General features: G+C 43.3%; 1 protein-coding gene across 3 annotated transcripts in view; it reads right to left on the reverse strand.

Annotated features, from left to right (window-relative positions):
• The window catches only part of PRKAG2 (protein kinase AMP-activated non-catalytic subunit gamma 2), a 255974-nt gene that overhangs the window by 58334 nt on the left and 175322 nt on the right, over positions 1-22318 (reverse strand). The gene's annotated exons all lie outside the window — the stretch shown is intronic.

Below are 22318 nucleotides of genomic sequence, written 5' to 3' on the forward strand. Positions count from 1 at the left end.
AAGGAGAGGACAAAACTAATTTTGTAAGACCTTTGGTGGTAAAAAAACAAACAAAAAACCCCAGCAAACCCTACAGCTATGTCTTCCTTAACAGCAAGAGCCTGAATGCTTGCCCTCTAAGTTCAGGAACAAGGCTACTATGCCTCTTTTCCCAGGCTACTCTTACTCAAGGTAGTACTGGAAGTTCCAGCCACCGCAGTAAGGCAATAAAGAGAAAGAAAAGGCATACAAATTGCAGAGGAAGAAATAAAATCATCCCTATGTGCAGATGACATGGTTTTCTTCGTAAAAAGTTCCAAGGAATCTACTGAAAAACAAAACAAAAACAAAAAAAACCCCAAACCAAACCAAAACCTAACAACCGCAACTAGAACTAGTGAGTTCAGCAAAGTCATAGGCTACAATGTCAACACACAAAAATCAATTGCATTTCTATATACTAACAATGACCATGTGTAAAGTGATATTAAAAACAATACATAATTTATAATCACTGCAAAGAAAATTAAATGTGCAGGTTTTCCCGTAAACATAAGCCTTCGTTTCCCTCCCAGTGCAGAAGGGATCCACACTTGAGAAACCATGTGCAAGATCTGTATGCTGAAAATTACAATATGTGATTGCAATGAAAGAAGACCTAAAGAAATGGAGAGACATCTCATGTTAATGTTTTGGAAGACCCAAATTAGTAAGGATGCCAGTTCTCCCCTGGACTGATCTCTACGTTTAATGCAATTCCTACCAAAATCCTAACAAGATTTTCTGTAGACAAGATGAGCTTATTCTGAAATTTATACAGAAAGGCATAGGCTGGAGAGTAGCTAAAACAATCTTGAAAATGATCGAAGGGGGAGTAATCAAGACATTGTGGTACTGGTAGGGAGACAGACACAATAATCAAAAGAAACAAATAGGGAATCTAGAAATAGACCCACAGAAGTATATCGAACTGTTGTTTGAGGAAGGTGCAAAAACAGTGGTGTTGGAGCAAAGCTTGATAGGCAAAAAAATAAACCTTCACATAAGCCTCACATCTTATACAAAAATGAGCTCAAATTGGGTCATGGACTTGAAAATAAGATGTAAAACTATACAACTTGTAGAAAAAAAAATCTTTGGGATCTCCTAGGCAAAGAGTAAGACTTGATATCAGGAGCATGATCCATAAAAGGTAAAATGAACAAATTGGACCTCATTAAAATTAGAAATGTTTGCTCTGTGGCAGACCCTGTTAAGAAGATGAAAGGACAAGAGACAGAGTGGGAGAAAATACTTGTAAAACCACACAGCCAACAAATGACTAGCGTCGGGTATATGTCAAGACCTTTCAAAACTCAATAATAGAAAAATAAAAGTCAGAATTCAGAATATGGGCAAAAGATATGAAGAGACACTTCACTGAAAAAGATGAATGGCAGTAAGCACATGAAAAGATGTTCAACAACATCAGCCATTAGGGAAATACAGATTAAAACCACAGTAAGCTGTGACCACACACCTATTAGAATGGCCAAAATAAAAACAATGAGCAACACCAAATGCTGGTGAGGATGACGAGAAACAGGATCCCTTCTGCATCGCTGTGGGGACGGGAAGTCGCACCACAGCTCTGGAAAACAACCTGGTAGTTTTTTATGAAACCACACATACAGTTGCCATATGACACATCATTTGCCATCTTGGGCATTTATTCCGGGGAAACGAAGGCTTATGTTTACGGGAAAACCTGTATACCATGTTTCATCTGCAATAGCCCAAACTGGAATATACCAGATGTTGTTCAGCGGGCAAATGGTTAAACAAACTACGTTACATCCCAACCATGGAAAATAGTCCTCAGCAACAAAAAGGAATGAACTATTGATACATACAACTACTTGCATGAATGTCCAAGGAATTAGGCTGAATGAAAAGCCAATCCCCAAAAGGTACATACGGTGTTATTCCATTTATATAGCATTCTTGAAATGACAAGATTATAGAAGTGGAGAACAGATCAGTGGGTGCAGGGGTTGGGGGGGGAACTGGGGACAGAGGGACCTGTTGCTATAAAAGGCAGCATGAGGGATCCTTGTGGTGATGGAACCATTCTGGATCTTCACTGAATCAATGTCACCATTCTGCTTGTGATGTACTATATTCTTTCTCCCACAAGTCAAGCCACGCTGATTTAATTGTGTGGAGAAAATAACCAATTGGGTTGTTTTTTTTTTTTAAAGATTACTTATTTATTTACTTGAGAGAGAGAGCACAAGTGGGTGGAGGGGCAGAGGGAGAGGGAGAAGCAGACTTCCTGCTGAGCAGGGAGCCTGATGCAGGGCTCAATCCCAGGACCCTGGGATCATGACCTGAGCCAAAGGCAGACACTTAACCGACTGAGCCACCTAGGCACTCCGATATTGGGTTAATTTAAAAAAAAAAAAAAATCTTTATTGAGGGGCGCCTGAGTGGTGTAGTCAGTTGAGCATCCAATTTGTTTAAGCTCAGGTCCTGATCTCAGGGTCCAGTGTGGAGTCTGCTTGAGATTCTCTCTCCCTCTCTCTCTGCCCCTCCTGCTCATGCACTCTCTCTTTCAAATAAACAAATCTTTAAAAAAAAATCTTTATTGAGATAGGATTCACATACCATAAAATACGTCTTCAGTATATTCATAGAGTTGTGCAACCATCTCTGTTTCCAACATTTCATCATCCCAAAGAGAAACCCTATAACCTCTAGTGGTCACTGCCTATCACTCCCTTAACCCCTATTCCCAGCCTAGGCAACCACTAACCTATTTTCTGTCTCCATAGATTTGCCTATTCTGGCCATTTCATAGAAATTTAATCATATAATATGTGGTCTTTTATTTCTAGCTCCTTTCACTCAGCATACTGTTTTCAAGGTTCATCCACTTTCTAACATGGATCAACACTTCCTTTCTTTTTATTGCTGAATAATATTCCATTGTATTCATATACCACATTTTGCTTATCCATTCATCAGTTGATGGGTATTTAGGTGTTCTTCCCGTTTTGACTATTGTGAATATTGCTGCTACAATATTCAACTACAAGGATCTGTGCGGACATATGTTTTCATTTCTCTTGGGTATAGACCCAGGAATGGAATTTCTGGGTCATATGGTAACTCTATATTTAACATTTTGAGAAACTGCCAAACTGTTTTCCACAGAAGCTGCACCTTTTTAAATTTTCACTAGCAATGTGTGAGGGTTTCAATTTCTCCTGCACTCTAGTTTTGCAAGATGTTACCATTGGGGGAAACTAGGTGGAGGGCACTCATCTCTTACAACTAACTGTATGTGAATCTACAATGAGCTCAAAATAAAAAGCTTAATTAAAAAAAAAAAAGCACGGGGGTACATAGTGGAAGTGTCAATCAACCTCATTTTTAAAAAATCTATGTTTTAATTTCTTGTAGTAATTCTGGTATAATTGTAAAAACAAATCCCTAATTGGTGTTTATTGGGAGCACCATCGATTTCACCTATAATCCGGATGAGTTGGGGTTTTTTTGGGAGGCAGAAATGGGCCATAAACAGGAATATGTGTGTCTGGAGGCAGTGAGCGTGCAAACGTGGTCCTCAGACTAAAAAGTCCTGTACCCATTGCTGTGGAAGTTGGGAGAGAATGGAAATTAAAACAAATTACTCTGAGTTTCTCAGGCTTCACTCCACTTGATCATGGGTGTGCAGGAGAAGACAGAAATAAAAACGTTCCTGTATTATAGGTTAGCGAGGCAGAATTTTTTTCCAGAGCTTACTTTCACTTGGTGAGACATCTCAGGGATTAAACTGCTCTCTGTAATACACCAGGTCATTTTCAGGAATTTGAGGGTCTGCCGAGCGTTTCAGGCATGCATATACATGTCGACAGGGTCAAATGCGCGATGGATTAATTAGCACAAATAATTTAAAGTTGGGGGCTGTCAGTTGCCCTGTCGTGGTGATATTTTAGGTGATGTTTTCTTAAAATCTCAACTGACTTATATGCCAGGCTCCATGTGAGCTATTTCAGGGAGACGGGGAAGCCAGGAAAGAGAAGGGTTTGGGCAACGTGCTGCATGCAGAGAAGGGGTTTGCATGTGTGATGCCATCTCATCTCTCTTGAGAGCTAAACTGGCAGATCATAGTCGAGAGGAGACGGGTTTTCCTAGCTGGGCCTCGTGCAGATCGCAGTATTTCTACCCGTATTCTATAGGCTTCTGCAGCGGGTCTGGGCGGCCAACCTCCAGCGTGATGGGAGGGAGCAGGAGGCTGGAGTTGAACTTTATCGACAGGATGCCTGAAAACCATGGAGCCATTACCAGTATGACTTGCTGGTTGGTGAGAAATGCTAAATTATTAAGGTTCGTCTTACATAACTGTGCCTAGGTATATTCTGAACGACCATCGGGCAGGAAAACCTATTCATGAAATGACTGCCAAAAAAGCTTTCCTTGAGGCACTGAGGTCGGATATGAGTTCACTTTACCTTTTATTTTATCTTAAATAGCTTCTGCAAGAAGTAAATCAACCTTAAATACTGGATAAGTAGCTCCTGAATAATTTAGCGTGTGGAAACCTGCAGCTCTGCCGTTTCCACGCCTCCCCACCCCCACCCCCACTGTCTTCCTTGAACAAAGGCGTCCTCTGTGTGGAAGAGGAGGTAGGACGGGGCGCCCACCAGTGCCAGGACAGGAGCTGCCTGTTCTGCGACTTGCTCGGCTCTCGGACCAGCTTTGACTCTCCCTCCTCTGCGCGGACTACTTCCAAGCCTCAATCACAAGCTCCCAGCAAGCCTGAGCTCGGGACTTCTTCCTGGCGGTGTCCTGGAATTTTCTATGGACAACCGAAACTCATCCCTCGAAAGTAGCCCTGAGTCCTCGCCACCTGTCTTCCTGTCCTCAGAGGCCGCCCCGCTGGTCTCCATCTCTGCTGCAATGCTCAGCTGGGCTTCCCCTGTCTCATCTCATCTCGTGCTGGAGCCAGACTGACCTTTTAAACATACAGCCTTGTTCCTGTTACCCCCCGTTTAGAACTATTCAATGGCTCTAGGGACCTTTAGGGATGCCTTGTGAGCTCCTTAGCGCAGAGCAGGGGTCGGATCCTTTCATTTCTTCATCTTATCTTGCCAATTTTCTCTGTGTCCCCCGTGCTTAGGCTCAGAGCACTAAGGGTTTGATCATTCTGGCCTCCCTCCCTACTTCTGACACTTGGCTAGTTCTCCCCATTCCTTTAAGAATGAGTCTTAAGGAGGAAGGCTCAGCCTTCACCAGGAAGCACTTCCTGATTCTTGACCTCTTCTACAGCTCACCTGGTTAACTGCTTCTCTTAACCCACCTATTTCTTTCTATGAGGACTTAACACAGGGTTGGGATTTACTTTGCTGTTTCCCCAAATCCCGTAATCTCTGAAGACTGATCATCTTTCTATCTCCTGTGCCTGGCACATAGTAGGCGTTCCAAAAATAATTGAGTGAAGTGAATTGTGCATTCTTAGCAAATCAGAAAACGTGGCAGGTAAACAATTGATTTTGATAGCATCAATGGGCTCAGAGATGATTTCATTCCATTTACTCATGTTTCTTCTGGACCTCATTCCTATTTACCAATGCTTATAGCTGCTTTCCCTTGAGCAATGGAACTGACATTTAGAAGAAAAAACAAAGTGCCTGTGCTAAGTAAGAAGGGGTTGCAGGAAACATTTTTATTTTAATAGACTCCCTCCGAGGATGAGACTTGTCCACAGCACTCCACATCCTGGTTTGGAAATCGGTGGGGAGCTCAGCCAGCTCTGGTCCCCACCCCATAGCTTTAATTTCTGTTAAGTGAAAACAATTGACTTTTTTAAAGTGGTGTAGAGATTTGATAAAAACTCAAAAACTTAAAATACTTGACAGTATAACTATTAATTCTTCTGATCAATCAGTGTATTTGGAGAAAAGGTTTTATTCATTTTGATAGTTTTCCAAATAACAATTTCAGATGCTACCAAATAAACTTGGTTCCTTCCTAACATTTACGTATGATTGCCTTTAGAGAGCATCTATTCCACAATATTTTTTTCAGAGTGGTAACCAATTTTACAGTTAAAGTCTGCTGAAAATCTGTTTCAGACGATTAGATAAGAGATGAAGAAAACGAACTAAACAAACAAAAAAAGTCCCTTTTGCCTGGATTCTTTCTGTTAAACTATCTTCTAACTTCCAAAAAGTAGACAATGTTAAGATTTTGAAGACAGACATTGAGCAAATATTTAATATCTGCTGCATGCCAGGCACCGTGGTAGGTGGGTCACTAAAATATCTGGTAAGATTAGAAATTCACATCAAAGAAGGAGGAACCCTACACATACATAGGGTTAGTCTGTAACTCTTCAAGTTCCACTTCTGTGGACCCAGGAGTCAGGGTCTGAAATATGTTTTTCTCTTGCTTTTAGACAAGTAGACCCAAATTTGGTTTTATTTTCTGCTAACCAAAATATTTTATTATTAGGTTTGTGTTTGACAGGATTTACTGGGAGCTAAATACATTCTATTCTCTTGATAATTCTTGTCATCCCATAATACTTTGCCAATAAAAAAAATAAGTATTGCTCAATAAGTTCAATTAACCTTTCAATTTTTAATGCATCAAGCCATAAACTTTGTGCTGGGTTTCTGTTATAAAGCAACACAAAAGGGGGCTCCTGGCCGGCTCAGTCAGTGGAGCATGGGACTCTTGATCTAGGGGTTGTGAGTTTGAGTCCCACGTGGGTGTGGAGATTACTTAAAAATAAAATCTTTAAAAAAAAATAAAGCAACACAAAAAATGATCTAAAGTCACAGGAAGGCTTTTTCACGGTTCTCTACTCTTTCCCTTACAACTGGCCTACTTGTTAGCCCTTTCCAGAACAGACCACTGATAATAGTTTTTGTCTTTTTAATCCCTTCATTTATAGAAACTCTGGCCAGAAATTGGTGAAAAGTTACAGAAATGATTAACAGACTACTTCCATTTTTTCTGCTCTGTTCTACATAAAGTGTTCAGAAGGAAGTCCAATAGTCAAGCTGAAATCAAAGGGGCCTGGTTAATGCTTCTGTTGCGTCTTCTGCCCTTGGCTCTGGGGAATTCAGTGATCTTTATTCACTGTTATTTATGGTGTTACATAGCTATCAGGAGGATTGATGTGAACGGGGCGGGGGGGCGGGGCAGGGAGAGGAGGGACACAGAGCCGACCAGCTAAATGCAGATGCAGGATCTGCATACTGCAAACTATAAATCAAAATTTTAAGAAAGATAGAGTCTCTTTCTTATTGAAATAATTTACCTACAATAAACCGGATCCATTTCAAGTGCACAGTCTGATCAGCCAACATAAAACCACCACTACAATCAAGATACAAAATATTTTTATCACCCCGAACGTTTCCTCGTGCCCCTGTGTGGTTCATCCCTCCTTCCTTCTGCCGTTTCAGGGCCACCGGTGGTCTTGGTTTTGCTGCCATAGATATTTTCCAGAATTTTATATACATGGAAGCATTTGGTAAACACTTGTTTGCACCTGGATTACTTCACTTAGCATAAGGATTTTGAGATTCATTCACCTGGTTGGGTATAACAGTCTTTTGTTCAGTTTGCTGCTGAGTAGTGTCCCCATTGCATGGATCCGCCATATTTTGCATTCACCTGTTGATGGAACTTGGGATGTTTCCAATTTTTGACCATGGTGAATAAAGCTGCTATAAACAAACAGTCAAATCTTTGTGTGGATACATCTTCATTCCTCTTGGATAAATAGCAAAGGGTAGAACGACTGGGTCATATGGGAGGTATACGTTTAACATGAGAAACAGCCAGTTTTGCATATTGGCTGGATCATTTTACCTTTCACCATATGAGAACTCCAGTTGTTGCATATCCTCATCAAAACTTGGTATAGTCCTTTTGTTTTTCTTTCTTTCTTTTTCTTTAGTTATTCTAGTGGGTGGGTAATGGTTTCTCCTTGTGGTTTTAATTTACATCTCCTTGAGGCCTGATGATATCTTTTTATGTGTTTATTGGACATTCATGTATCTTCTTTTTTTTTTTTTTTTTTTAAAGATTTTATTTATTTATTTGCGAGAGAGAGAATGAGAGACAGAGAGCATGAGAGGGAGGAGGCTCAGAGGGAGAAGCAGACTCCCCGCCGAGCAGGGAGCCCGATGCGGGACTCGATCCCGGGACTCCAGGATCATGCCCTGAGCCGAAGGCAGTCACTTAACCAACTGAGCCACCCAGGCACCCCATGTATCTTCTTTAGTGAAGTGACTGTACACATCTTTTGCCCACTTTTTGATCAGACTTCTTTTGTCCACGTTGAGTTATATGAATGTGGCAGGAGACTCTAAGATGGCCACTGATGATCCCCACCTCCTGGGACTCATGTTCTTGTGTAATTCCTGCTCCCTGAATGTAAGTTAGATATAATGACTTGCTTCTAACCAACAGAACAAGCAAAGGTGATGGGATATTGCTTCCATGTTTAGGCTACATGAAACTGTGATTTCTGTCTTACTCTCAGACTCTGTCCCTTGCTGGCTTTGATGAAGCAAACTACCATGTTGGAAAGGTCCATGTGGCAAGTAACTGGGGTCTTCTCTCCAACAGTCTGCAAGGAACTGAATCTTGCCATCAACCACATGAGCTTGGAAATGGATCCTTCCCCAGTGGAGCCTTCAGGTCTGACCCTTTGTTGGATACACGTATTGTGAACATTTTATCCCATTCTGTGCTATGCTTTTTCACATTCCTAACCATGTCTTTCAGACAGCAAAATTTTAAAATTTTGATAAGATCCAATTTATCCTTTAATGATTCATGCATTTTGCATCCTAAGAAATTTTTGCCCGCCCCCCCCCCAAGACTGTGAAGATGTTCTTCAATATTTCCTTCTAGAATTCTTAAATTTTGACTTTTGTATTTAGGCCTCTGATCTATTTTGGTTTAACTTTTTTATTATGATGTGTGGTAAGAGCTTAGGTTCATTTCCCCCCCCATGCTGATATCAATTGTTCCATATTGTTTATTAAGAAGACTTTATGTTCCCCAATGAAAATAAAAGATAGCTTCAGCATTTATCTAAAATCAACCTACCGGGCGCCTGGGTGCCTCAGTTGGTTATGCAACTGCCTTCGGCTCAGGTCATGATCCTGGAGTCCCGGGATCGAGTCCCACATTGGGCTCCCTGCTGAGCAGGGAGTCTGCTTCTCCCTCTGACCCTCTTCCCTCTCGTGCTCTCTATCTCTCATTCTCTCTCTCTCAAATAAATAAAAAAAAATCTAAAAATAAAATAAAATAAAATAAAAAAATAAAATCAACCTACCATACATCGGGCATCTAAGTCTGGCCTCTCCATTCTGCTCAATGATGTATATCTATACTTTTGTCATGACCGCCCTTTCTTGATTATTGTAGCTCTGTGGTAAGACTTGAAATCATGTAATGAGCATTCTCCAACTTCGTTCTTCGTTTAAAAAATCACTCTGGCTCCTCTAAGTCCTCTGCATTTCCACATACACTTCAGAATAACAAGAAGCCTACTGAAATTTTGGTTGGGATTGCGTTTGATCTGTCAGTCAATTTGGCAAGAATTTACCTCTTAACAATGTCAGGCCTTCCAATTCAGGACCATGGTGGGTCCTTCTGTTCCTTTGTGTCTTTGATCTCTCTCAGTCATCTTTTGTGGGTTTCAGTGTAGAGGTCCTACATATCTTTTACTAAATTTATTCCTTAGTATCTTAGGGTTTTTTTTGATGCTTTTGGAAATGAAATTGTTTTTCAGATTTCATTTCCCAATTGTTTGCTGCTAGCACATAAAGATATCACTGATTTTTGTATATTAGCTTTGTACCCTATGACCTTGATAAATTTACTTGTGAGTTCTAGTGGCTGTTTTGCTGGTTATTTAGGATTTTCCACGCAAGCAGTCATGTCATCTAGTGCCTCTTACCTTTAGTTCTTTACACTGTAGTTCCGTGACATGGTATTCTATCTATTCTTATGTGTTTTGTGTGTTATATGTACATTCTGATTCTTAGCTCAATGTGTCATTTTATTTATTCCTTGATTCAGAAGAGATAGTATTTCTCATACTCTACAGCATGTTATATATGTAATTATGAATTATGTATGAATGTTATGTAATTATGGATTACATAAATAAGAATACATGTGTGTATATGGGCATGTATATATACGCACATGTACCCCACTTTAGGCTCAGCTGCATACCCTGTATTAGCACTGTGTACCCCTCAGAGTGTGGCACATTGTGCTATGTTGTGCTGGATACTACTGACTGTCTACATAGCATCCATTCTTCTACCACCTTCTTTCCTAGAATAAGGCCCGAATTTTGTCACCGTATATACCCTTTCCTTACATGAGTCACGATGGTGACAATCTTTCTTACTGTCCCGGAGTAAAAGGAAGGGCTTACGGCTGAAGAGAGCTGGTGCCCGCACGCAGGCACGCACAACCTCGCCCCACCGCAGCTTGCCACGGAGAGCACAGGGCGCTGCCTGCTACTGAGGACCAGCCTTCAGCTGAAGCCAGTGCCGAGAAAGAGCTTGGGTCCTTGGTGACGTCACCGAGCAGACCTGTACCATTTCTGTTACTTTACAGACAAAACATCCTACATGATATTTGGGAATTATATTAGATCTAGGCCCTGCCCTCAGGAGGTGATACGCTAATTGGGCGGAGGTTTTAGCCTAATTGTGAAAACTGTAATTACAAAGGAGGGGCGCCTGGGCGGCTCAGTCCATTAAGTGTCCGACTCTTGATTTCCGCTCAGGTCATGATCTCAGGGTCGTGAGGCTGAGCCTCTCATTGGGATCCGTGCTCAGCGGGGAGTCTGCTTGAGATTCTCTCTCTCCCGCTGCCTCTGCCCCCGTCTACCCCCTACCCCTGTTCTCCCTCTCTCTCTCTCTCTGCTGCTCCCCCATCTTGTGCACGAACTCTCTCTCTCTAAATAAATAAATCTTAAAAAAAATGACAAAGCAGTTTAAGTAAAAAGAAAATACACACACACACACACACACAAAAACAACCAACTCTAGCAACAGCATAGTGTATGCAAATGCTAAGGAACACTTTGAGAGGTAAGGCTTCCTTTAGGAGACGTATTGAGGCAGATTGGAAGGAAGTGAGGGGTGGGGGAGCACTTCAGGTGGTGGCCACAGCAGAGGAAAAGCTCTAAAGGTGAAGACACTGGCAGGACACAGCAGGTGAATGGCCTTTATCCGAGAGCGGAGTGTTCTTGTAGAGAAATTAGGGACAGATCAGTGGGGACCCCTGGGAGCCAAGGGGATAGAATTAGATTTCATGAGGTAGGACTCGAGGGGCGAATGTAATCTTCTCAGACTGTTTGGACAATATCAGAAGATCTTAATGCCGGTGTTGAGTGGAAAGGGATGGATATGGGAGAGCCTGGAACCAGCAAGAATGTTTACGATGTTTTTACAATGAATGTAAAAATCAAGCAAGCTACTCTGAGAAGTATTGCAGAGATTTAAAAAAAAGAGTTTGGACTTGATATTTCAGTGGATCAGGAAATAAATAGAAGACACTAGGATATCGGGGAAATTGACAGGATGAGCTATATGAGGTAAGAAGAAAGGAGAAATGCTGGGGTAAACCAGCTAAATTTCCGATGTTGATTGGCCGTCTAAGAAGTACCCTTGGTAGGTAACTAGGGTCGCGATGATTATGTGAGTGGAGTGGGCGGTGTGTGCCGTGTTGGGTGAGAATGACAGGGCCTGGGTTCATCAGTTCTGCTTCCCAAACTCCAGTCAGGTGCCATTTCATCATATTTCCACGCAACCTGTACAATTATTCAAAACTGACTTTAAAAAAATTAGTCTTGGGGCGCCTGGGTGGCTCAGTTGGTTAAGCGACTGCCTTCGGCTCAGGTCATGATCCTGGAGTCCCGGGATCGAGTCCCACATCGGGCTCCCTGCTCGGCAGGGAGTCTGCTTCTCCCTCTGACCCTCCTCCCTCTCATGCTCTCTCTCTCAAATAAATAAATAAAATCTTTAAAAAAAAAAATAAAAAAAAAATAAAAAAATAAAAAAATTAGTCTTTAGGCAACAATTCCAGGAAATTGTAGGTATGTTCTAGATATATTTTTTTCCGGATACACAAATATGTAGCTATTAAAATGTTCTTCCTTATATCACCTAAAATCATCTTGCATACCCTAGGGGTATTCATCCTACACTTTGGGAAAACTGCTCTAGGAGAATGAGAGAAGTCAGCATCGAGAGCCAAAACTCCAGGGTTGGCATCCACACGGGCAAAGGGGGATACTTTCAATGAGAAGACAGGGTCCTCTCAAGAAAGCAAGAAGAGAAGTCAAGAGACAGAAAGAGAAGAGACACGTTTGACAAGAAGCAGCTCCTTGTCACTCAGCACGAGCACATCTACTACAAGTGGAATATGAGAAACCAGCCTGTAAGAAACCAAGTCTAAACCAGTGGTTCAAAAGCTGCAGAGTGTGACCCACTCATGGGTAATGAAAGTAGTTTAATGGGTCAGGAGTGGCGTGGTTTAAAATGAAATATCATTGGGACGCCTGGGTGGCTTGGTTAAGCGTCTGCCTCCGGCTCAGCTCATGATCCCAGGGTCCTGGGATCGAGTCCCGCATCGGGCTCCCTGCTCAGCCGGAGGCCTGCTTCTCCCTCTGCCTACCACTACCCCTGCTTGTGCTTGTGCTCTCTCTCTCTGACAAATAAATAAATAAAATCTTAAAAAAATGAAATATCATAGACATATCAATTTGCATTGAGGGGGATCATTGTTTCAAGAAAGCTGTCTTAGTTATATGTACATGTGTGTGAGTCGTGGGTCAAGATTTTTTCTTACTGTAGTTTTTAGTCATAAAGTGGGTAATAAAGGAAGATGGTGTATAACTCCTGAAGAACCCTGGGTTGGAAGATTTAGTTATACGTGTGGGACATGAGTCACAGGAAGTGTTGTTTGTCACTAAACATCGTCAAGTTTCCCTTCAACACAGAGTAGCCGGTGTCTATAAGGACTAAGTTCGGCCTGAGGGAAAGATGATTTCAACTCATTCATTTTTTAAGGCACAATAGAGTGAAAAATGAATCTGGACCAAACTCTTCAGACATGTCAGTTGGCACTTTTTAAAGGTATATTCAGGTATAGAGTCTACATATCTGGGAGAAAACATGTGCACACGCGTGCACACACACAAATATGGGAGTGGCAAAGAATAAAGGCGACTTAGCATTTCTCCTTTTATCAAACATGAATAATTTTAAAGGAAAATGGTAATGGCTTATTATTTTCCTGCTGAAACGTGGGTGGTTAAGAACCCTTTCCCTCCAGGGAGCGGCTTGTGTGTTAAGATTAGGTCCAAATGGGGGACAAGGTTCTGGTCCTAAATCCTATGCAACTCCTCAGTCCCTGTCTCTGTCAGTGGAATTCTGAGAGATGTATGGGTCGCAGGAACACCTTGCAACAGCAGCGAAACACCTCTGAGTTATACTGGTGGTTCTCAAAGCATGGTCAGAGGACTCCTGGGGGTCCCTGCAACCTTTCCAGGGAGTCTAGGTCAAAACGTCTCATGATAACACGAAGGCGATATCTGCTGTTTCCCCACCACTGCCCATGCCCCATCGAAGTCTGCGCCCTGGAAAACTCCAGAACCTCATCTCACACCGAGCTGGCGGCAAATAACACTAACCTTCCACTGCGCGGGAAATAAGCCAGTTTCACTTAAGAGCATCCTTGAGGGTGCAGTAAACTTTATTCATTTTAGGGGCGCCTGGGTGGCTCAGTCAGTTAAGGGTCCCACTTTTGATTTCAGCTCAGGTCATGATCTCAGGGTGGTGAGATCGAGCCCTGTGTCGGGCTCTGTGCTGGGCATGGAGCCTGCTTCAGATTCTCTCTCTCCTTCTCCCTGTGCCCCTCCCCACCCCACCTCTCTCCCTCTCTTAAAAAAATTTTTATTCATTTTATTAAATCTCAACCCTTTAATACGTGTCATTTTAATATTCTGTGTGAAAAAACAAGAAGTACACAGAAAATACTCGTGTTTCAAGCTGCAATACGATGGTATTCTTGAAGAAAAACATGCGTGTGGTTGAGCTGCCTTTTAAATGAGACATTGAAAAACCAACAAACTGTCGTTTCTCAGACTTGGGTATTTGGCAGACATTTTTTCCGAAATGGACAAAGGGAGCCTGTCACTTCAAGGCAAACAACTGACCATATTTGTTGCCAACGATGCAATGTTTTCAAGCAGAAGTTAGAATTTTGGAAAAGCTGGGTCTGTCATAATGAGCTTGACAGCTTCCCAATACTTAGAGACTTCTCGGAAGGAGATGGGTGGTGTTATTAACAAAGGTGATTTTGCTTTTTTTTTTTTTTTTTAAAGGTTTTATTTATTTATTTGATAGAGAGAGACACAGCGAGAGAGAGGGAACACAAGCAGGGGGAGTGGGGAAGGGAGAAGCAGGCTTCCCGCTGAGCAGGGAGCCCGATACGGGGCTCGATCCCAGGACCCTGGGATCATGACCTGAGCTGAAGGCAGACGCTTAACGACTGAGCCACCCAGGCACCCCTGATTTTGCTTTTTGAATACTGTGTAATGAAATGGGTCGACATTTGGAAGATCTGCATTAGTCAGTGACCCAGTATTTTCCAAATGACCAATGCATGATATTACAAAATCATGCATGGGGTAAAGATCCACTCACAGTGCAGGAGAGATGGGTAGATTTTAATGTAATAGAATAGATTCTGTTATGTAGGCTGTGAAGATTTATTAATATGGCTTCAGATTCCACATTGCAACTAACGTTATAAGAAACTACTACTTGTCCAGAAGACTATCCACAATTTTCTAAGAGGCTATTAAAATACTCCTCGCTTGGGGCACGTAGGTGGCTCAGTCAGTTGGGCATCTGCCTTCGGCTCGAGTCATGATCCTGGAGTCCTGGGACTGAGCCCCGTGTCGGGCTCCCTGCTCAGGGTGGAGTCTGCTTCTCCCTCTGCCCCTCACCCCGCTGGTGCTCTCTCTCTCTCTCTCAAATAAATAAATAAAAATTATTTAAAAAATAAAATAAAATACTCCTCCCTTTTCTAACCATATATCTGTTTGAGGCTGAAATTTCTTCACATACTTCATCCCAAACAACATATATATGGCAACAGAATGAATGCAGAAGTAGACAGGAGAGTCCCACTGTCCTTTCACCCAGGTCTTGACAAGATTTGCCATCATGCAAAGCAATGCCTCTCTTCCAACTGTTTTGAATAAAAATATGTCTATGGTTATATGTTGTGAGTTTATTATTGACCTTTTAGATAAACATATTTTCAAATTTCTCTGTTTTAGTTTTTTTTCAAAGACTTTATTTGAGACAGAGAGAGTGAGAGAGTGCAAGCAGCGGGGAGGGGCAGAGGAAGAGGGAGAAACAAGCTCCCTGCCAAGCAGGGAACCCGATGTGGGACTCGATCCCAGGACCCCGGGATCATAACCTGAGCCGAAGGCAGACCTGAGCCACCCAGGCACCCTCAGTTTTAATTTTTAATATGGTAACTGTCAATTGATGAGACCCACACAAATAAAAGCCCAATGGGTCCTCACTGATCACGAATGGAAAAGGGTCCTGACACCCAATACATTTGAGAACAGCAGGCTGACTGCACGACAGCCCAACCTAACTCAGAAATAACTCCTGCACTCATAAAAATTAAAGGAAATACCCGTTTCATCCTCTTCTCCGGAGTTAAAGGCCTTAGATTGTGTTAGGTAGGCATTTCTTTCTATTTTTATTGAGAGAGTCACTTTGATTATTGAAAGGGAAACTCTTAATCATCACCGTAGCGCCCAGCACAGCTACCATCCAAATTCACAGCACCTTTTATGAACCAACGAGTCCCGTCCTTTTTATCCCACTCACATAACGCATCATTTTTTTCAAACTCCTATGAAGTTTGCTTGTTGGGAAAAAAAAGACATTAGCTTCTTGCCTAAATGCTTTTCATTGTATGTATCTTCCAGGGTGAGACATTTTCAGCTACTGTGGTGTTGACCCCGCTTCCTGTGCAGAAGGTCAAGGTGACCACTCAGCTGCACCCCCACCACTCCCACGCCCACCGTCCACACTCAGTTACCTGCCTTTTGTGTTGTGTCAACATTCAAGGCTTAACATTGTCATGACTCTGCGAATCTTGTGCACCGCAGTCAAGCTGCATCCTGTGCTATGATCCACCTTCCTTTCTATCCAATTTAATGCTTTCTGGGAGTTAAATTTTCAATGTGTCTATCACGAAATCATCTCAAACTCGGCCAAAGCCAGAACTCTTCTCTCAGTGTGATCAGATACATAAGGTGATCTGCGGGTTTTGTTCTTTGCTTGGAGATGCTGTCCCAGGCTCTCTAGGCCTGAGAGGCCATCCAGACCCGCCACGTGGTGGCCTCTCCCTCCCCCAACAGTCTGGGCATCTTTCCTAATGCCCGGGTCTTAATTTCTGCCCTTATCGTGAGGGACCAGATGCTCCAGGAACTTCCCCAGGAAAGGTACATGGGGATGATTTATTTGAGACCTTGCATGTCTGAGAATGGCTCTCAATTTCACATCCTGCCAAAGTCCCAACTTTGAAATCATCTGCCCTCCATTTTGAAAGCCTACCCCGTTCATGGCCTTTTAGCTTCTGCTGTTCTGAAGTCTGACTCCGTTCTGATTTCCAGTCTTTCCCTCCTTTTAAGTAAACTCTGTTTCCGCCTCCTCTCTGGAAGCTTTAACTCATTTCTTTATCCCTGCTGGTTTGAAATTTCATGATGCTGTGTCTTGGTGTAGGTCTTTTTTTTTTTCCTGTTTTTTTCCCCCCTTTCTTTTTGTTTTGTGCTGGGCATCAGTCTGGGAACTCATGCCCTTCACTTGCTCTCCTGATTCTTCTCCTGTCTTCCTTGTTCTTCCTCTCTGGACTCGTAGAATCAAGAGGCTGAGCCTCCTGGACTGATGCCCACATGCCCTCCCATTCTTCCTTCCTCCCTCCCGCCTTCCTTCCTACTTAGCTTCCTTCCTTCCTCCTTCCCTCTTCCTTTCTTCCTTCTTTAAATTCAATTTCTGTCTTTGCCTTTTGGGTTTACTTTCCAGGAGATATGCTCAATTTTATCTTCTTTTTATTTTTTAAAAGATTTTATGTATTTATTTGACGGAGAGAGAAAAAGTGCACAAGTAGGGGGAGGGGCAGAGGGAGAGGCAGACTCCCCACTGAGCAGGGAGCCCGATGTGGGGCTTGATCCCAGGACCCTTGGATCATGACCTGAGCTGAAGGCAGACACTTAACTGACTGAGTCACCCAGGTGCCCCTCAATTTTATCTTCCAGTGCATGTGTGTATAGATATATATGTGTATTTGGTTGCATAGTTTTGCTTTCCCAGAACTCTTGGTCTTGGAATACCCCTTTTCAATCTTTAGAGCCTCCTGCTCTTACTTCATGGCTGCAGTATCCTTTGCTCCCTTTTTTGCTTTTTCAGACTTTCTTTTTTTCTGTTTGCATTTGTCTCTGTCTTTCATAATAGTTTCCTCAAATGCCTGGTTTTCTTTGGCTGCATATTTAATAGGAAGACCCTAAGAAGCTAGGTTAGGAGGTCTGTACGTGAGGATGGGAGTCGGAGACGGGTGGGCTTCTCCATAGTGAAATGGAAGTGGCAAGCTGAAAGTTTCAGGGTCTGCAGATCTTTTCTCTAAAGAGAAATCCTCCTTCTCTGCGTGGCTGGGTGCACATGAGAAAAACCCTGCTGCCAACATTCCGGAAGCCAAGCAGGGATGCAGGAGGGCCCATTAGTCCTAGAGGCTTTTACTTAATCTCTTTTTGGAACCCATCTTCCATGAGCAAGTACTCTTCTTGTGAGGGCAAGTATCTGGGATTTCTGTATATTAACTTTCAAACAAACTGGCAGCCTCATCTTCAGAGATAACCAGGGCCTTCGAGCCAGAGTCCCCACGCTCCCATTTCATTTGAAAGTGAGTTTTTCAAGAAGAGCAATAATTAAAAATAGAGGCATTCATCAAAGGAAGCCTTTAAATGGGGCGCCTGGGTGGCTCAGTCGTTAAGCGTCTGCCTTCGGCTCAGGTCATGATCCCAGAGTCCTGGGATCGAGCCTCGCATTCGGCTCCCTGCTCTGCAGGGAGCCTGCTTCTCCCTTTCCCACTCCCCCTGCTTGTGTTCCCTCTCTCGCTGTGTCTCTCTCTGTCAAATAAATAAATAAAATCTTTAAAAAAAAAAAAAAAGAAGCCTTTAAATATAGCAATGAAGTCTTTATGGAAACAAAAGAAAGCCAATAAAGGAATGTTGACAAGATCACAAAAGCCACACAGTGTGGCTATAAATATCACTCCAAAGCTTCTTGAGGTTACCTGCTTGTTTATCGAAGGCCTTAGCCGGCACCTTTTTATTGCTTGGCTTTTAAAATCTGTGGCTTAGTCTCAGTATTCTCTGCAGTTTTAGACTCTCCTGAAAAGAATGCAACTTGAAAATTCGCACTGTATTCCTGGAGTGACCCTAAATAGTGTTAAGGGTTGTTTTTTGTTTTTGTTTTTTTTAAACAATCAATTACAAGATTTATTTTTAAAAAGCTTAACTTGGTCAGGGCGCCTGGGTGGCTCAGTTGGTTGGGCGTCTGACTCTTGGTTTCGGCTCAGGTCATGATCTTATGGGTTATGGGATCGAGCCCCGTCTGGCTCCTCGCTCAGCAGGGAATCTGCTTGAAAGATTCTCTGCCTCTGTCCCTCCCACCCCCCAAGTAAATAAATAAATCTTAAAAAAAAAAAAAAAAGCTTCATGATCCTTAGCAACTCGAGACCTCCCTCCCCTCTCCCTCCTGGAACCGACACCAGCAACTGGTCACAGTGTCTGGGTGTCTGCTGTTGGGTTGGTAGTAAGGGCTCTTTGCAAACGAGGCAACACAGGCTCGGGAGCGGCCAGGAGAACAGGGCAGCAAGGAGGCTCAGGAGGCGTGCAGCAGTTTAGATTTCCAAAGCAGAACAATTATTCAGAGTAGAAGGAAGAGCGATCCACTTGAGGTATCTGGAGTGTGAAGAGGCAGGTTGCTGAGACTTGCCATTTTTCTCCCAAACTTCGTCCTTGGTCTGACATCTGCGAGCGTGCCTGAGGCAGGAGATGCAGACAAGCAGGGGAGGAGGAGGAGGAGAAGCATCCAGAAGCTCCAGGTCTGGTCCTGCTATTGTGAATTCACTCGTGAAAATGAAATTATTCCCAAATTTCACCTGAGGAGAGTCACCCGAATTATCAGTATTACTCAGAAAATAGGTGAACCAGTAATTATATTTTTATTCTTCTCCTTCTGTGTAGTTTCCATGGGCATTCATAAGAACAGCAACAGTCTTATACTTGTAAAGGGGCCAAAGTAAGAGAAATTAGAGTGCCGGTCTCCGGGCAGCCTTGTGCCACTGTTTGGGAGGCACCAGGCCCAAAAGCATGCCGCCAGGCATCACTCTCCCCGGGTTCTTCTTTTTTTTTTTAAAGATTTTATTTATTTATTTGACAGAGAGAGACAGCTAGAGAGGGAACACAAGCAGGGGGAGTGGGGGAGGGAGAAGCAGGCTTCCCGCGGAGCAGGGAGCCCGATGCGGGGCTCGATCCCAGGACCCCGGGATCATGACCTGAGCCGAAGGCAGACGCTTAACGACTGAGCCACCCAGGCGCCCTCCCCGGGTTCTTCTTTAAAAGGACACATTAGAGCCTAGCTGATGCCTCCCTGGAGTCATGAGCCGTTGTCAGTGACCTCTCCCCACAGCTGCACCCAAACAATCATCACCTTGAACAGAGTGTGTGCAAAGTAGCTCTCTGGAGGAGAAATCCACAGGCATCATAGCAAGGCGGCCCCTCTTGGACTAGAACTTACTCTCTGGGAGGCAGGTCAGCATGGGTAAGGAGTGCAGGCTCTGGAGCAGACCACCGGGGCCTAATCCTGGTTCTCTCACTCGAACGTGGTATGGATCCCTAGCACCAGCTGCCCCACTTGCCAGGCCCAGAGTGAAATGAAAACACAGGCCGCTTGCTCAAAAATGAAGAATTTCAAGATGACAATAGATAGAGCTTTAAAGCAGGAAGGGGCCCTCGTAAGCACAGGGCAACTGCGTAGGCCACATGCCCGTGGAGCTGACTGTGCCTCGGTGTCCCCATCTGTACGACAGGGGTCCCACACGACCTACCTTGTGGGGCCGTGAGGGATATGCGAGTTAACTAACATAAAGCACTTGCACCAGCATTTAGCCAGAGCTTAAGACATTACCATCATACGCCCACATAGCCTCAACTTCAAGTCACACCATCTCGAACATACTGTCCAAATTTGGCGAAAATCCAGTCAGCTAGTTCTCTGTGATTATGGTGACAGACAAATCCAGTTTTATAAATCTGATTAACAACAATATGGCCAAGGGTGATATGCTTTTTAAATCCTGGGATTTTATCAGTGGATAAACTCTGATGACTGAAGACTCAGTCTCATCCAAAAGCCCAAGTAGCACCATATTGGGCTTCACTTTTGAGGATAAGCTAAAAAAAATGTTAAGCACATCCTTATATATCATGGACACGGAGAAATACACGCGTTGTCTGACGAGTCAAGAGAAACTGGAAATAACTAAAAGTTTAAAACAGATGACAATACCAGATACGCCTCCCGACCGTGCAAAAAACCACAGCTTAGTTCACAGGCAAGGATCTCAGTCCAGCAATATACTCGGCCAAGCATAAATCTTTGAAAGCTGGGATGCATGACTAAGGATCTGAGGAAAGGGACGCCATGTCTCAGAGAGCACGTGTGAATCAAGCCAGCATCAGCCTTCTCTTTCATTATAGCTTCCTGCCTTAGGAAGGCGAGGTGACTTGGGGCACCTGGCTGGCTCAGTGGGTAGACCAGGAGACTCTTGATCTCAGGGTCATGAGTTCAAGCCCCATGTTGGGTGTGGAGCCTACTTAAAAAAAAGAAAACAAAGATAAAAAAGGAAGGGGAGGTGACCTGGTTTCATCAGGCAAGTGTTTTAATGCAAGTAACATCACAGAATTCAGAAGCCAAGTATGGGCAAAAATCTCAAAAGGGTATTATTCATCAGGTGTTACTTCTTTCAGGTAAGACTTCTAAGACGGATGTCAAAGTCGAAACAGGTGCCCAAAGCATAGAAAAAAATGAAGAAAGCAAGTTGTGTGGATGAGAATAAGGTGTATTTGACCTCAAAGCTCATGCCCTTCGTAAGGCCTGCAGCGGTCCCGGTTGCAAGTCCCGGCTCTGCCACACGCTGGCTGGGGGTCCAGCACATCCCTCTCCGAGGCGCGTGCCAATGTGGGGTTCTCCCCTCTGGCTGGTTGCCAATGAATGATTGCTGCTCTTAGTGTGGGGACTGTTGTTCGGTACTGGGTCTCAAAGGTAGGTGTCCGTGTGCACCATGTCTCTACTAGTTATGAGTGGCAAAGTCTCGAGCAGATTACTTAATTTTTCTACATCTTGATTCTTAACCTGCACAATAGAGATGAAAACGCCTCCTTTGCAGAGCTAGCAGAGATCTGGCCGGGATAGCGTATGCCTGGCTCCTAACAGGCATCAACAAGTGGGTTTTGACTGCATCCCTAATTTCATAATCTGCACACCAGGCAGGAGAGAGTGACTGTATTGTGTTGTGAGGATGGGAAGTCAAAGAACTTGCACTGGGTGTAAGAAATCAATGCGCCAAATGCTTATTATTTTAAAGAAGGAATAATAAATGATATTATATTCAAAGAACGGTGGATAAATTTGTTCCACAGATCCCAGAGCACCTATTGTCATCCTATGCGTTCTCCAAGTCCACTGAAGATCATTTTAAGACTGAAAAATGACACTTAAAAAAAAAAAGATTTTATTTATTTATCTGTCAGAGACAGAGAGAGAAAGAAAGAGAGAGAACACAAGCAGGGGGAGCAGCAGAGGGAGAGGGAGAAGCAGGCTACCTGCTGAGCAGGGAGCCCGACACGGGGCTTGATCCCAGGACCGTGGGATCATGACCTGAGCTGAAGGCAGACGCTTAACCAACTGAGCTACCCAAGTGTCCCTGAAAACGACACTTCATAAATTATTTGCCAGCAAATGTGCCTTATCTAATTGAATACTGGGCTGAGAACACATGCAGAAACACTATGAAACAGGATTATCCCAAACCCACAAATGAGGAACATGTTATAAGATGATTTTAACTAACCTACAATGAGTATCACGAAGCATCTAGAACAGTGTGTTATAATCATTCCACCAAGGTTATTTCTGGTGTAGAT

This window comes from Neomonachus schauinslandi, chromosome 12 (genome assembly GCF_002201575.2).
Source record: "Neomonachus schauinslandi chromosome 12, ASM220157v2, whole genome shotgun sequence".
Classification (NCBI taxonomy): domain Eukaryota; kingdom Metazoa; phylum Chordata; class Mammalia; order Carnivora; family Phocidae; genus Neomonachus; species Neomonachus schauinslandi.